The 17,383-nt window shown below is 47.8% G+C and overlaps 1 protein-coding gene across 3 annotated transcripts in view; it reads right to left on the bottom strand.

The window, feature by feature from the left end:
- AGAP1 (ArfGAP with GTPase domain, ankyrin repeat and PH domain 1) overlaps window positions 1-17,383 on the bottom strand; it is a 413,559-nt gene that overhangs the window by 101,647 nt on the left and 294,529 nt on the right. The window lies entirely within an intron of this gene.

The following is a 17,383-nucleotide window of genomic DNA, read 5'->3' as shown; positions in this document are numbered from 1 at the left end:
GCCCCAAAGCTGAGTTTGAGAGGGGACTGCCCAGGCCACCGGGCACCTGCTAAAATCTGGCTCTATGCTGCAGACCTTCTGTGGGAGCTGCCCCATTCCCCCACCCCCCTATCCCCCTCTCCTGGGGAGTGAGCACAGGCCCATGTTCCCCGTCTTGGTGCACACTGTTTTCTCTGCACCCACCATCTCCTCCTCTCTCCCTTCTCCCCACTACACAGACGTCCTCAAGACCCTTTAGTTCCTCCTTGTGCTTGATGGCCAGCTCACACCAAATGCAGTCCTTTGATTGGGGGAGGGATGAAAGAAAGAAAGTCGTCCGGTGAGACAGAAACCTGAGGAAGTCCGAGTGGGAACATGCCAAGAAAAAAACCTATAAGAGAATGCAAGTGAGATTTTATACTTAAGGGTCAAAAATGAAATTGTTCTCTAGTTGAATGCTAGCCGAATGCAAGCTGCACACTGTTTAAATTCATCTGGTGTACTCCGAGACACATAAGGGCGCTCTGAGCGGCACAGTTAGGTGGAATTTAAATCATTTCACGAGATTCCTGTTTCCCCAGCCTCATCTCTTTTTACATAATCAGCCACAACCATTTCTCAGGTTTGGTGCTCGTGGCTGCCAAGTGACAAAAAGATTCTGTTTTGCGTCGAGGCTGGGGAAAGACGAAGCGTGTCTTGAGGAAAACTCAGCTAAATAGGGAAGTTAACTGAATGTATGATCCCTCTTTGGTAACATAAATGTCCAGTCATCAGAAACTTGGCTGTTTCTATTACAAGTCACAGGAGTCAAATGACAACGGCTGCGCAGGTTGTCCTGTCTGAGGCAGGGAAGGCGAGCTCCCGCCAGGGCAGGCCATGGACGGCGCTGTCCGCGGTGCTGAACACGATCGGCCAGCTCATTCTGCTCCAGGGACAGAAACACCAACACAAGGCTGCTTCCTCATGACACGTTCTGGCCCTTAATCTACTGACATCACGTGCTTTGAAAAGGAGAGCGATGGTGTCCCCCGGTTTAAGAAAGCGGCAAACAAAAACCCAGACTCAAAAAAGGAGGTCATTTAGTTAACATATCATCCCACCGATCAAAGGTAAAATGTCAAAGATAAAAACATCCTTTTTTTTTCACATCATATTGAGTAGAGTGTGCCTTTGTTTGCTTAATTATTTCCCTACTGCTTAGATGAATTTCTGATTTTTGGCCTTAAATCAATACCTTTGTGTATATTTTTAATATCTGGAATTACTACGTTAGGGCAGCTTTCAAGATATGGGTCCCAGGAACTGAGCATTTGTGGGCTCTGGAAACACGCTGTGCACTGCTCCTGGGAGTTCTGAGCCTCTCCCGCCAGCACTGCCCAGGCACCCACACCGCCAGGCTCCTGAAGCCTGGAGACCGCGGCTGATGTGAATCCAGCTCCCGCCCTGCCCGCCTCCTGATGCAGAAGTGCTCCATCCTCAGCGTGGCCACATCAGGTGGCACGGAGGGAAGAAGAGCCATGCAATGGGTTCCAGGAGAAGGAACCAGCACAGCTGGAGAATCCGAAGGGCACTTCCAAATCCCAGCCTGGCCACGGGGCTTTGGGTGACTGATTGCTTGTAAATCAATTTCTTCATAGGCAGTAGAGTCCTCCTGAACACCGGTGCTTGGCCTGCACAACCCAAACCTGCTCTCCTCTCCATCTCAGCCAACAGCAACCTGCCCTGGGTGCACAGGCCATCGACCAGGGCCATCCACACCGAGCCACACCGCCCTTCAACTGTGACCTCAGTGTGGTGCCAGGCCAACTGACAGACAAATGAATGACAGACAGACCCACTAACCAGTGCCAGGCTCTCTTCCAGAGCTGTAACAACAGAAGTGAATAAAACACAGTTGCTGTACTGAATGGCTTGCATCCTAATGAGGGGACATCAACAGACATACTCACACACAAACTCACTCACCCACACACATACATACTCACACATATACTCACACACCCCCAACACACACACACACACACACACACACACACACACACACATATGCACCCCCATACTCGGACACACACACACACACACACACACACACACACACACACACACAACACTCTCTCAATCACACACCTACACACACTGGAGAAATGATAAGTGCTGGGGACAAAAATGAACCACAGAGGGCAGGGGGAAATGGGGTGAGGGTGGCAGGTCACTGCAGGCTTTAACCCCCTCCATCCTGAAAACCATAAAAACACAAAAGCAAAGGGTGGCTGAGTTTTTTAGAATAGTAATCCTCTAGAAAGTTAAAACAGCCCAGAACTACAACACAAAAATGCACATTATTGATACAGAAGATTATAACTTTAAGGAAAAAAGTTTAACTACTAGAGAGGATCTTGGGCGATTCAGAGGTGCCGTGATTAAAGCAGCACAAACGACAGTGAGATGACAGCCAACTCACAGGTCCCCTCAGTGGCGATGAGGTTCGGGCCTGGCGACCTGCACTGTGATGCCCGGCCGGACCCTGCGCCAAGGAGGCTGCCCTCTTAGCTCCGCACACACCGAGCCCTCTGAGTGCTGTAATGTGGTTCTGGGGTGTTTCCCTGAGGGATGGGGCCTCTCTGATCTTTAATTTACTCTGTGTGCCATGTCCAGCAGGCACCAAGCACCAAGAACAGGTGCGCAGTAAAAAGGTCCTTCAGTAAAGGATGCTCCGAGACAGACTGAAGCACAAAGAAAAGAACATGAATTTGGGTGGAGCTTTGAACGCCGGAGGAAACAAACACCTAGTCTATGCATAAGCGTATCTTTAAGACCTAGAGGTTTAAAACATTATGTAAATGCCAGCTTAAAAAAGTCTGTATTAACAATAATCCTCACCGTTTTGGGCACTTTGGAGAATACATGATTACCATCGGAAAATGATAAATTACATCTCCTTTTAAAAAAGATGTCCAGTTCCCTCAGGCATCATGTGTAATCTTTTGCTATGTTGGAAGTCAACGGTGTTTTGTTTTTTTTGTGTTTTTTTTTTAAATGAAATCAAAGGCTATTTGCAAAGTCATAAAAATAATATCTCATGCACATTTAAAATAATACTTGAAAAAAGTTCTTGCTCTATCTATGTAATTTCATGACCTTCTCCTAAACCGTGGGACAGGTGGTTTGACTAATGAAAGGGGTCCCTGTGGTTCCCAAGCCTTTATTGACGGTGGGTGGCATGCCACAGCCAGAACAGTGAGTGACAGCACCGAGGTATCAGGTGCCTCAAACGGAAGGCCTGGCCACTTGAAAGAGAGGTTCCGTCTCAGAAACCCCATTCCTTTCCGCCACACCTGGGCCTGAACAATACCCCAGTCAAGGGGCTGGAGGTTGCTGGGCTGGACACCCTCGCTCCTTGAGCCACCCAGCCCACGGGGACGCTGCGAAGGGCTGGGTCCCACTGGTAGTCCATCCAGAGCTGTCTCACACAGAGCGCCCTGGAACTCAACTAGGGCAACCACTCAGGACCACAGGGGAGGAAGCCCATCACTTTGGAGTGTGACCTTGACTACACGTGGAGGGAGTGTGTGCGTGTGGGCGAGGCAACGCCGAGACACCAGGTATTTACTGACTGGACAAATAACTACCCAGTGCTGCCTGTGGGAGGCGCTCTCTTGGGGGCTGGGGAAATAGCAGCAAATATAGCAGAAAGGCATTATGGGTTTAAAAACCAGATACAGGTAATAGTGCAAAAACCTAACAGATGAATCCAATTGTAAGTCCATAGTCACATGTAAGGCTACAGATTGAGGTGTGGATATAAGAGGTATTCAAAATATATTGACCTAAATTTGCATCATGAACTGCCTTCGGTACCTGTTTAATACCTGTATAATCCTTTAACAAAATAAACATTTTGGATGAAAATGTAGGGGAAAGCCCCCATCTTTAAATTTGATTTTTTTTTTTAAGTGTGAGATGACTTCTTCAACAGTCCCTGAAAAGAGAAAATTTCTCTTTCCTAAAATTTTGTTAACCTGCTGCTAATGACTGTGCTACATATTTTATGTAGATTCCAGGGCTGGGGTTACACTCTCCCTTTCCCTGCCTGAAAACTGGACCCCATCAACCCACTCATGTCCCTAACTGGTGGCCGGCGAGCCCCACTGCAGACGCCCATTGGCGTGAAGATGCTGAGACATGAAGGTCACCTGCTCCTTGAATATTGAAATCAACCTGGTGTGGTGTCAATGGAAGATGACTATACTATTAAAACAGTGTGTTTAAAATATAGGGTGTCCCCAAGAATGTGTACACCTTTCAGAGCTGATAGCTCAATGGATCTTTCTTTTCAGATGTAACCCATTGGAATTAACGATTCAAAGTGTGTATACATTTTTTGGGATTCCCAGTATTTACAAGGTCATAACTACGTAGCAGGTAGGATGACAGAAGGTTCCCCAAAATCAGATGGCAAATGAACAGATCACAGTGGACTCTTCTGTTTCCACCCCAAATCTAGTTAAGATTTCTCCTCCTCGGCTGGAACCGGGCAGTTTCCCACACTTGGTGAGCTCTAAGCTCTGATGGACGGCAGGCTGGCGTGGTGGGAGACGCGTGAAGAGCCCTGTCACCTAGGATACGGGGACACGGTTGATTTTTCCGGCATATACGAGGGACTCCGGTGGGTGGCACCCGGGAGAAACAAAGGTTCCATCTAAGGTACTTAGAGGAACCACCTTAACCAGGGGAGGGCCCATCCGGCTTTGCCTGGGACAATCCCAGTTTATGTCTGTTCCTGGTTTAATGATTATCATATGGGCACCACATCTTAACCCCACTCCGCAGTCATTTCCAAAAATGACAAGAAGAACACAGTTCAAAGGAAATCTAATCACCACGACTGCTCAGCTCCAGGCCAGTGAGAGGTTTCATAAAAACAGAAAAGCCGATCTGAAAACCTGCCCCCAAGTGTTTCATGCTATCGAATCTCATGACAACCTCCTGTCAGTCTCAAATCGAAAACACGCCTGGGACCAGTAAATGCTGGAAACTTTGTAACATGACACATAATTTTAACTCAGATGAAAATCTGTCAAATATTATACTGGGATAACTGTCTCCACCAACAACGCCATGGATGAAGACGCCACAAATAATATCTTCATTCAAAACCACAGAAGAAATATCGGTTCGTTTCTGAAGTGTTGTTTAAAGTACAGCCTTTTCCAATAGCTTAATAATATTGGCCAAATGAATGGTTCTTATTTAGTATTTTCCATTTTTCTGAATGAGAAACCATTCAAAGTGTAATGATGGTGTTTAAGAATAAACTTACTTCTGACAAAAAGCAACCACTAATTCAGCATTAATTCTAGAACATTCTCTCACAAAAGGATCTGGCTTCATTTGCACCACAATAGTTTTATCATATTAGCTCTACAACTATCTTGGAATTTGGGCTTTGTCCTGGCAAAAATAATACAATCCGATAAAAGAAAGTGCGTGGAGATCCTGCGATGGGTTTGCTTTGAGTTTAAAGCATTTTCTTTATCACGGCTACAATTTTGTCAATATAGTTCAATAGGATACTGTGGTGGATCTTTGGGGAAATTGCTGTAAAATAAAATGAAAGATAGGATTGTGTTCGCAAACATAATAACTGACATTTTTCCCATTTTCCTTAAGCAGAAGCCCAGTCCCCCGTGGCTGAGGGAAGGGTCAGTGGGGGAGCGAGAGCCCCGGCCCAGAGGTGGATCTGTAACTTGCTATTCATCAAAGGACCCGGGTTCCCATTCTTCCTGCCTGTGCCTTTTGTCCCCTGGAGGGAGGTTAAAAGGAAGACAGCTCACCAACCTCCCCAGCCAGGATGCGGGCCTCCTCCCGCCCTGCCCACCCCGATCTTCAGGAATACAATATTTCCTCTTCTCCCATGCTTGCAGAAGCTCTCCAATGATCTGTAATTGTCTCTTGAATATGCTCTGGCCAATGGCTCCTGCCCACACTCCTGTGATGTCCTTCAGCACAGGTGGCCGGGACCCTGGCTGTCTCCTGCCGTCTCTGGGAGCCCATCCCTGGCCGGGGTGGAGGAGACTCCGAGTCCCCACCAGAGGGGAGGTTTTCCAGGTGCTCTGGGCAGGAGACTGGAGAGAGGGTCTTCCTCCCCTTTCCAGGCCCACGGGGGTGTAACACAGGCCAAACACCCAGCAAACACCCCATTCTGCAATTCCGCGCAGGAAGGGCTGCTGGGAGCAGCTTCTGAGATACTGTTAGTGTCCCGCTGATTCCCTGGCTCGGGCACACAAAAGGAAGAAATAGGTATACACCATTTTCTTCCATGAAATCCAAGTGCCTTTCCAATTCTAGATCTCAGGACTTCCTCACAGGTGAAGGTGTCTCTGACCTTGGGACAGCGGTGGTCTATGGGACAGGGACACCCCGCAGGCCAGGAGGTGCGGTGTGGCCGGTGAACTCGGCCCCGCCAGGAGGCATGTGCGTTCGGGCAACTAAACAGACTTGGCCCTTATTTGATGAGGATGAGTGGAAAAGGAAAGAGCGAAGATGCTGATACTAATGAGAAGAGCATGGTGCTTATGAGCTTACTATGGAAAAGGGGCACAAGAATGGAATTCAGTGGGCATGCCCATGGGCAGACCCAGAGCCTGGGACACTCGGGGTATGCAAGGCAATCAGGTGAAGGCAGAAGGCAGAATGGTGACAGGGAGACATCTGTGCAGGTGGGTGCACACGGCTTGGGCCTCCACCTGCAGCTCACACGCCTGATCCTTGCCAGCTGCGAGACCTTGGGAAAGTGATTCTAATTCTCTATGACTCAGTTTTCTCATTTAAAAGTAAGGACGATAGTTCCACCTCACCAAGTTGTATGGGCCAGGTATAGAAAGTGCTGAATCCAAGCCAGCCCGTGGTAAATAATGACATTCAGCTCTCCGAAGCATTCTATAAAACCGGAGGGGACATCCGCAGGGCAGGCACTCACTGAGGCAGACCCTGCTCTAGGCCGTGCGAATAGAGACGTGGACTAGGCAGCGTCCTCACCCTTAACAAAGTGTGAGATTACTCAGGGAAGATGACAGATAATAAAATCACTGAGTAAATTCTGCAGGTGGTTAGGAAGTGACAAGTGGTAAGGAGAAAGCAGCGGAGAGGGCTGTGGCCATAAAGGCCTCATGTGTACGGTGAGAGGTTCCCGGCACAGCACGTGACAAGGCCCTGTGGTGGGCTCACAGGAGAGAGATGCTGCAGCCGGTTTGTAGGACAATGACACCCAGCACTGACATAAACATCTTCCAAGTTATTACATAGAAAGCAACCTTTTCCTGGCTCCATGCTATCCCTTGGTAGGAGTTTACCAAAATTTATTTAACCAATCCCCTACTGCTGGTCATAGAGGCTGTTTCCAATTTCTGAACTGTTTTTAGATAGAGCAGGAATGTAACATGTTAATAGTTAAAGCCAGTTATGACATAATCCAATTTTTGGAAATAAATAAGAACACAGACAAACTGAAAAGGATGTATTCCCCCAGACCAGTGGTCGGCAAACTGCGGCTCGCGAGCCACATGCGGCTCTTTGGCCCCTTGAGTGTGGCTCTTCCACAAAATACCACATGTGGGCGCGCACGTCCAGTGCGATTGAAACTTCGTGGCCCATGCGCAGAAGTCGGTTTTCGGCTCTCAAAAGAAATTTCAATCGTTGTACTGTTGATATTTGGCTCTGTTGACTAATGCGTTTGCCGACCACTGCCCCAGACTAATACTTTACTGCTGGAGTTTTTTGTTTTGTTTTTAGCAGAAAGCTTCTCTGCATTTTCAATTTTTCTAAATTACAATGTTTTATGATCAAGGAAAAATGGCAAGTTGTTATTGCAAAAATCAAGGAAGGGAAATGGAAGTTAGCCCCTTGCTAGCAGGAAGAGGCGGGCCTTAAGTAGGTGGACCTAACACACCGGACACCAATGTCATACTGTGTCCCAGCCACACGGTGATGTCACATCCATTTGCTGGGAGCACTTTTACACAGTACATTTATTACTGATGCTCCTAGAAAAGAGAATTTAAACATGAAAAAGAACATAATGATTGTAATTTTAAGGAAACAAGGAGTATTGTTTGAAAGGACAAATAAATTCTTTTTTTTAAAAAACAATAATCATCCAGGAGCTTGTATTGCACTTCGGTTCACCGTACGGTGGGAGCCCGCAGAGGAAAGGCGTGTGAGAGAGCCAGGTGCTGGCTCGGGTAATAACCCGGACCTTGGCTGCTTTAGATGGTCTCACGTGATGTTAATTTTTCCAGAGCGTGTGGCCTGGGTGGATGTGCAGCTTTACAAATCTCATCTGGGGGCCTGACCTGTGTCTGGCTGGCGCTGATTGATGGGGGCCTGTCGTGCCCCCAGACTTCAATTTCCTCTGTACCCCACCATAAAGGCGTCCTGCCCAGAGACAGAGAGCCCTGCTCCTGGACACAGGCTTTTCAGACGTGCTGATGTCCAAGAAAAGCACCAGAAGATGCTCAGGTGCTGCTTGGGGGGTGGAAATGCTTGTTTTGCCTTTTGCATTAATGAATTTTTGATGTGAAACGAACAGAGGATCAACAGCTGTTCGAAAGTGGCATTTCCAATCTCAGACAACTAGGCTTAAAATTGTGAAATACAGGCAGCAATTGTGTTTTCTAATTATACTATACATAGACAATATTTCTAACGTAGTAATACTTATTTCAGTGATAATTTCAGAGTCCAGCTAGGAACGACTTATTGACAAATACGATGAAAAAACAGAGTGCCCACTGGAAAAGATAACCGACAAGGCTGTTAACGTGGTCAAATGCTGCAGAGAGCAAGTCTCATATTAGACCTGAACTCTTCTGTTTTTGTTTTTAAATTTATTGATTTTTTTAAAGAGTGAGAGTAAGGGGGAGGGGGAGAGGGAAGGAGAGGAAAAGAGGGAAAGAGGAGAGAGAGAGAGAGAGAGAGAGAGAGAGAGAGAGAGAGAGAGAGAGAGAGAGAGAGCGAGCGTGTATCGATTTGTTGTTCCACATATTCATGCATTAGTTGGATGACACCTGTATGTACCCGAACCAGGGATCAAATCTTGGTGCATTGGGGCAACACTCTAACTAACTGAGCTCCCAGCCAGACCTAGACCTGAATTTCTGAGCAACCACCAAACAGAAAGATCGGTGTGGGAAGTGTATCACATACTTATCAATAATATTAAGCCCCCAAACTGTGTCTTAGATGTAACTGGTTTCTTGTAAATACTTGCACATTTTAAGAGACACTGAAATATACGTGGAAACACTGCCATGCCACTGTAATAAGATTTTAAAGTCCCACGGCAGAAATAATGTCGCAATTAAAATAGCATTTATAACTAAATATGTTTAACTGTTTCTTCATATAAAAGAGTAAAATTTTAAGTCATTTAAAATAACCATCTGTTTCTCCATGATATAAAAATTTTAGTATCATTGTATAATTAATATTAATACCGCTTTTTGTTAATAATCTTATCTGTCAGATAGTAAAGCAAAGATGTAATGAAAGATATATATGGGAAGAAGTGTAAGGATGTAAAACCAAGGTAATATAGAGACACTAATAGAGAAAATGCACAGAGCGTTTGAGGATAACTCTGACCAACCACTACAAAGCTGTCAGCTGTATCCATCCATTCTCTCTCTCTCTCTCTCTCTCTCTCCCTCTCTCTCTATTACTTGCATTTCCAGAATCCTCCTCCCCCACCCTCACTTCTATTCCTTTCTTCCTGGTACCTAAAAATGTTAAGTCCGTCAGGCCTTTCCCTTTCTGCCTGTATTTATAAATTCTGTAACAGGAAGTGAGGAGAAATTGAAAAAGATCTGACAGTATGATTGAGTTTTCTTAAGTAATTATTTGATTCATACGTTGAGGACCTGAGCGAAGCACGTGCTCTCTAGCCTTCTGAGCTCTTACAGCATTTTATGGCCCCAATAGTGCCTGTCTTCTCTGGGGCCATTTCCAAGTATACCTGGGCACCATTGCCCGTGATAACATGTTTACTACACATGTGTTACAGTCTCAGCTGAGAAAATGCTTAGTAATTCACGCTTTCAGGCCAGCCTTGGTTTCAGAATGCAAACGCGAGTGTCTGAGCCAGCGCTCACCCTCATTTCACTTCTCTCCGCCGGACAAAGTACCTATATTTCAACTTGTTTACGGGCTATCCTCCTTCGCCTCTAGAGACTGGGAACACGGCCAGGGCCAGGGCCATGGGTGCTACACAGCAGGTGGTCCACAAAGAGTTGTGGAATAAAGGAAATAAAATACCTGCTGGGAAATGCACCTCATCAGATCATCCCTACTGAACTTAGTGCGGCTTTACTGACGATTCTGAAACGAGATGAGATAATCTAAGGTAGGAAACTCAGTTTTAAACTCTAGTCATTATTTTAAACACGCGCAACATGCATGTGATGGCCCCCTGTGGGTGCCGGGAGCTGTATCCATCCCCATCCACATGCTTTGTCTCAGGCGCACCAGCTATGTTGGGAAACAGGTCCTGGAGCACCACCAAAGCATTCTGTTATAAAACACACTTCGCCTGAAAAATGCCAAGAATTTTATCACTTAAGACGGGCAGAGGCCTTGGAGCTCATTTTGCAAGTCGACCGCGCCACCCGTCACCACGCGGCCCATTCCTCTTTGAGGAGGTTCTAGTGAAGACAGACAAGACGAAGACAACGACACAGGGTGATAGGGTAGAAAGTGGGGGCAGGGCGCCCCCTTCTGATTGGGTAGGAGACGAGCAGGAGGACAGTGTAAGCCAGGTCTCCATGTAAGTGAGAAGAAAAGGAAGTCTGGGGAAGTGGGAAGAAGACCACAGAGGCGGAGCCTTCGTCGTCTGGATCAGGGCTTCAGGCCCTCCGCACGGCTGGCATTTGGGGCCGGATCACTCTTTGCTGGGAGGCACCATCCTGCGCTCTGTAGATGATTTAAAAGCCTCTCTGGCTTCTTCCCACGGGGTTCCAGTAGCATGCCCCCGCCCCTCCCAGTTGTGACAATCCAAGAACATCTCAGATACATCAAATGTCCTGGGGAAGGGGCATCTAGCCACTGGTCTAGATGGAGATACTGAGGGCCTGAGGGGCTGAGCGATGTGGCCCAGGTGTTACAGCAATCGGCAACAGTATCCTTCTCCACCATCGGTTTGAAAGGATCTCTAGCCTTCTGCCAGGGAAATGAGAATGGCTGGCCTTCAGGCATGAAACGCACGGCTCCCGTTCTGATGTGGAGGGCAGTAGTTCCCCTGGTCAGCACCTGCTGCTAGAAATAGCTGATAGGAAGGAACTAAGGAGGCCAAGTACAAAGTACAAAGCCTGATTGGGAGGAAGAAAAACATGCCTTCTACCCCCTGCAGCCAGGTACCCCAGGAAGCTCCTGCTGTCTCCTTGGCGGCATGCGGAGAAAGGAAAGCAGGCTCTGAGCAGAGAAGGGGCTGGGGTCATCCCTTTAATTAGGCAACTAGCTGGCGAGGGAACAGACGCTGCGGCTGAGACAGGGAGTGCCCAGCGCTGAGAGATGAGAGCCCACGGGCCCTTTAACACTGAGCTAAGCGGAAGGTTGATGACAAACCCCAGGGAGTGGGCTCTGAACGCCGGCCAAGATTTGGGAGGAACCAGTGATAAAGGAAAAGTTCAGGATAAGCGAGACGAGGGAAATGTCTATCTATATTATAGTTCCTTAAAAAGCAAGCTCTACAAAAATGTAATCAAATTTTTAAAATACAATGTTTTCATGCTAAGTATTCACTTCTCTAAAACATCGCAGAGCGGAAAAGATAAACTTTGGAATCAGAAAGACCTGGGTTCGAATTCTAACTACTTATTAGGAGTGTGGTCTTTAAGTTTCTCAGCCTCTTACCTCAGTGATCAACAGGGATAATGCTTCTCGGGAAATGAGAGTTAGAAGCCAAGCTCCTGCCACAGAGGCAGATTACAACAAAGGCAGTCCATGTGGGTGGGCTCCCCTTTCCCCTCATTAAAACCCTCCTACATAGCAAGCCTCCCGGGGAGAGTGTCACACTACCACCACCTGCTGGTCACATACTAAAATTGCCAGCATACTATTCAAGGAGAAAAAAAAAAGTGCTCAGATGTAAAAGCAAAAACTGATGAACTGACAGCGGCCTGGGGACCCATAGCTGAAACACGTGCTGGCTCCACGGGGAGGGAGAAACAACAGTGAGTGCCAAAGCGGAAACCTGTGTTTCTAGAAGCCTGTCATTAAAACAGCCACACAAATGCATACTCATAATGGGAAAAAAATATGTCAACGTTAGCAACAGCTCAAATGCTGCAGCGTCACAAACCATTGTCTGGTAACCACAGATTCTGACGGGAAGACACGAGATGAAAGGGTCAGAAGGAAATGCGCGTGAGCTCGCACACATCTTCCCCGGAGAGGGAGATGGATATGGTTTTATACTTGATGCTGACAAGGCTGGACGAGGGCCAGGTGGAGGCGGGCTGCGTGAGAGTCACTTGAAGCAATGCGATATATTGGCGGTGATGGCCAGTCAGTGTGGAAGATGAACAGTTGGAATGAAGCAATCGGCGGAGGGGTGGGGCCAGCAGAACAACCTGCCAGTCAAGAGGCGGGGAAGCCTGGCTGCCACGGCAACAGCAACAGTTAAGGCCCTGGGGCCAAGGCTGGCACTCAGAGTCCCCGCCCGGGCTGGGGCCGCAGCGCAGGTGTGATGCATCTAACCGGCGTTTTGCCTTGGAGTGAGCTATAACAACCAGGTGTGCTACAGATGACCCCAAGGGTCCCCTGCTACACACAGCTAAGCTAACGCTGGGCTAGTGCTTCTAGAGAAAATTACCTATAGAAAAAGTGATTAATCAAAAAAAAAAAAATCACACGCTCCCAATAAGATTCAAGAAAACCCTCAGCCAATAGCTGCTGCAGAGATAATTGCTCTGAACCTATCAATAAAGCTCAGCTGCCCCTCATTGACTGCAAACACCGATTTCTTTCACCCGGGATTATAAGTTGGTGTTCCCGGGCGCACTCCGGCCATTACGGTGATAAACAGTTTGAACCACAACAGGCTCTGACATGTAGATCAATTCTGGGTCCATAAAGAATCTGCACAAGGGGTTCCAGGACAGGAATTTACAGCCACCAGTTTTTATTCCCTCTCGCTGCAAAAATTACTTCTGTCAAACACTTAGGAGAGTGAGGAAAAATGTAAAAAAATTAATTTTTCATGGACTATGGGAACAGCCTTTTTCAATGCAGAAGCCCAAGATGAATATGTTTCTGCATTTAAAAAATTACGCCGAGCAGCACGCGGCGCTCGGTTGAGGGGGGACCCCGTCCTCCGCGCTGCCTGCGAGCTCGCAGACGCCAATTTGAAACCCTGAACGGAGCTGTCTGGGTTTTCTCGGAGGGCAGGTGCGGGTCTCATGTTAGCAACGCCAAATTACATTAGACATTTAATTTTAAACCTCAGGTACTTAAATGCAAAGCCTCACAACAGCAATAGTCATAAAGCAGTGGGACACGCTGGCGCACAGAACCGATTCTTCCTTTCTTCCCCCCTTCATTTACCCAGCGCCTCCTCTTCTGTGCTTTGCGCACTACAAAGTGATCTCCCTCATTAGGAGTTGCTCACAGCTGCTTACAAGACAGACCCCCGGGGTACCTGTGCCTGAGTGGGGAAGACTTGGCAAAGTTCTCTGGAGCCAAAGTCTTAATTTAGTGTGGACCACAGGGAAGAGAAAAATGGCATCCCAATGTTGTTATTATGATGATGTTTTACAATAAAAGCATATTCACTGATTCATGGGCATCTGAATTCAAAAGCTGCTTAGCTTCTCCTGTCCCTGCTGCTAGCACAGTGTAGGCTTTTTCTGACTCCAACATCCAAACTGAAGACTCAGGGGAAGAAGATAAAAACGATTTAAAAAAAAAATAGAGAGAGGGTGGGGTTTGTATCAACTGCCACGTACAAAGGACGAGCGTGGCAGAAAGCTCTCCGTCCTGCTTGTGTCTTTTGTCACTATTTTCCAAGCACGGGAGGGAATGTTGGTGCCTGAGTTGAGGTCTTGCAGTCCATTCATAAATGCATTTTCTTGAAGTCGTTCGTCAGATCCTGTGCCTGGACATTCATTAACAATGGCTCAGATCTGGCCCCTTGGCAACTCATGAAGGCAGGGATGGTGCCACCAGGAGGCCAGGACGATAGGTACCCTCATAGCAGGCAGACAGGGCTTCTCAACCCCCAGGTGTCCCAGAACCACCCATGGGGCTTGGTGACATGCAGTTCCGATCAGTAAATCTTGGGGGAGCCTGGGACCCTGCTTTTCTAGCCAACTTCCAGGGGCTGCCAGATACCACCTGGTCTATGACCAGTTAAAAAGCAGGATTTAGAGCAGGGGTGGGGAATGTCCGGCCTGCGTGCCATATAAGGCTCACAAAATCATTTGGTCTGGCCCTGCTAAGGAACTAGGAGTGAGTTAATTAATTGTTTGACCAAATACAGCAGGCTAATTTTTAAGTTGATAATTTTGTATGGCCCACGAATGATGTTATAAATATCCAAATGGCCCCTGGCAGAAGAAAGGTTCCCCACCCCTGATTTAGAGGGTGGTTCTCAAACCTTAGCAGGCAGCATCAGTGCTTGGAGGGCTTGTTTCCACACCAGTCAGAGAGCCCCTCCCATTTTAAATTCAGTGGGTCTGGATGGGACCTAAGAACCTGCATTTCCAGCCTGTCCCCCCAGGGGGCGCTGCTGCCGCCTGTCTAGGAAGCACACCGTGAGTTGCTAGGAGACTTGGAGCTAAGGTCTGGAAAGAGGCCACCTGAATTTGCATCCCTGTCCTTATGAGGGTGTGACTTTGGACAAGAGATACTGAAGTCTTACGTACCTATCTACCCACCAGTAAAACGAGCCTACAACAGTGTCTACTCCCTGAGGACCAAATGACATAATCCACAGGAAGTCCTCAATCAATATTAGCTCCTACTATTGCTACTACTGTGGTTATTACTGGATTTTGCTATTTAAAATGTCAGCTGTCAGTGTTAAAAGACGATGTTTGGGGCTCTCATTGCTCACCCCTCTCCTCTCGTCTCTCTTGCTGTTGTCCAGCTCACTCTCATTTTATTGCAGCTCCTCGATTCTCCCACCTCCTGGGGCCCCCGCTCCAAGTCTTTGTCTAAATTGCCTCAGTGCTTATAATAACTTCCTCCTGTGGCTTTGCACAAAAAAGCCCGCCTGGTTCTTGAAGCATCGCTCAAGTTTGATGCTCTTTGGGTAGTTTTCATTGATTAACTCTACCGGCACCATTTTAACAGGCTTTCTCTCAAGTTCTCCATCCACATCCCACAGCAGGCTGGTACCAGGCACAGACTTGGGGTTCTTATCTCATTGCTCTCTAACACTGGGGAGCCTAACTAGTCTTTAGCAAACATACTACATGAATTAAGAAAGGTGACCCCAGGGCACTAATATATAAGAGATCACTCTGCAAATTAAAAACAGCATTCTTATACAGGTGACTTTGTTCTCCTACAGGTGTTTTATAAATATGTGTGCGATCAACTCCTATGGGAAGAAACTTCCAACCACACCAAGGTCAGGACATAGCGTCTTTTCAGGATTTGGTGGCACAGCCATGGCACACAGGTGCAGCCAGGTGCAGAGCTACGATGGAGAGGAACGCAAACCAGTGAGCCTTTGTCCAGGAAAGAACTGTGCGGAAGCCCAAATAGATTGGATTTTAGATTAATGTGCTGCTTCTAACACCTTTTCTAAAAAATATTCTGAATGTAGGGAAAGCAGAGATTGGGGGTGATGCCCTTTTTTAGAAATTTGGTTTTTCTAACCCCCCTTCTTCCCAATGGGGAATAACTGTAAGAATAAGACTTCTGTGGTACTTCTGGATTTTTTCTGTGACTCCCACAGCACCTAGGGGGCAGAACCTAAAACTGTCCCTCTACAACCAGGCAGTGTTGGTGACTAGAAGGCGGGGCCTGGGGGGGGGGCGACACGTGGATTTAGAGTTCCTCCCACCCTCCAAGGTAGAAGCCACCTCCACAGAAGGTGGCGACAGAATAACCCCAATCAGCTAGTAATACTAACACTAAATGAAAAATCAATGCATTTTCAAAGTGTCTGATAATTCAATAATTAAATACGTGAATTGCCTGCTCCTTTTAAGATAAGTAACACCTATAACAGTAGAAGATGCTCAGTACGGAAGATGCAAACAGGTGTTGTGCTGTGCACCTTGCAACTAAGCAAAGGGAGGAAGGACGCCCAGGTAGCAGGTGTGACTGCAGAGGCTCACGGAAGTCAGGGGTCTCCCGAGGCCTCCTGGGCGGCAGGTGGGGCAATGACAGTGGCACTGATGTGTCACAGGAAGGACCCCAGGCCGCTCGGGCAGGTGATGGCTGGGCATCACAAGGGAGTCATTTACAATGAGGAGGATCCTCTGCATCAGGGCTCTCAAGGGACAGTCATGATTTCAGACCGAAGCAGAGAGCCTGGAAGAGTCCCTTTACAGGGTGAAGGCGACCCCTGTCCTCTCCCGCAGCACCTGAGCTGGGTGCTGGCTCGGGGACGCTCCACTCCAACACCAAGCCACAGCCCATCCAGGCCCTCCCTGCCTCAGCCTCCCGGGAGCGGCCTTTACGGACTCCCCGTGTCCTCCTCCTGGGTCCGGGGATGTCTTCCTTTAAGGCCTGGTGTGGAGTCCCCAGAATATGGATGGTGTTTACCTGCAGCAGCAGCTGGTGGGTCTACAGGGAAGACCTGACGCTGAATCTTTTAATTAGAACAAATTATGCTAAAATTACTCAAAAGCTCTGTCTGATAGATGACACACAACGGTGGGAATTCCTTAAACACTGGTGAACAGGCCACAGGCAAAACGCCACAGGCGGAGCGGATGCAGGAAGCCAGCAGCCCGACGCTGCAGGACTCGACTGGCGCACGCACATCAGGGCAGTGCACATGTTTCCCAAATAGCTGGGTCCACAGAAAAGGGGGAAACCCTCCAAAATGTCCAGGATATACTGGGAATATTGGAGAATGAATTATGCATTGTCCTTTGATGGGAACCCCCTTAAACAATACAAACGGAGCACTGATGGAGGGAGCCGAGTGCAGAAAGTGAGATCCAGGGCATGAAGTCTGCCGTTATCTCTCAGCTCTGCTGTCACGTGAGCCTCAGTAAGCTGCTTGCCCTGTCTGCCTGCGGCCTCAGTTTCCCAATCTGTCAAGTGGATATGAGCAGCTACACCTCCCTGAATCAAAGAGGAACAAATGAGCTGGCATGGGCGACGCAGCCCATCAAGGAAGACTAGATGTGCAGGACCGACACGTTGCCCCACGAGCCGCCGCAGAGTGGAG

The sequence above is a fragment of the Cnephaeus nilssonii genome, assembly GCF_951640355.1.
Source record: "Cnephaeus nilssonii genome assembly, chromosome: 10".
Lineage (NCBI taxonomy): Eukaryota > Metazoa > Chordata > Mammalia > Chiroptera > Vespertilionidae > Cnephaeus > Cnephaeus nilssonii.
This window is presented reverse-complemented; position numbering and strand designations above follow the sequence as displayed.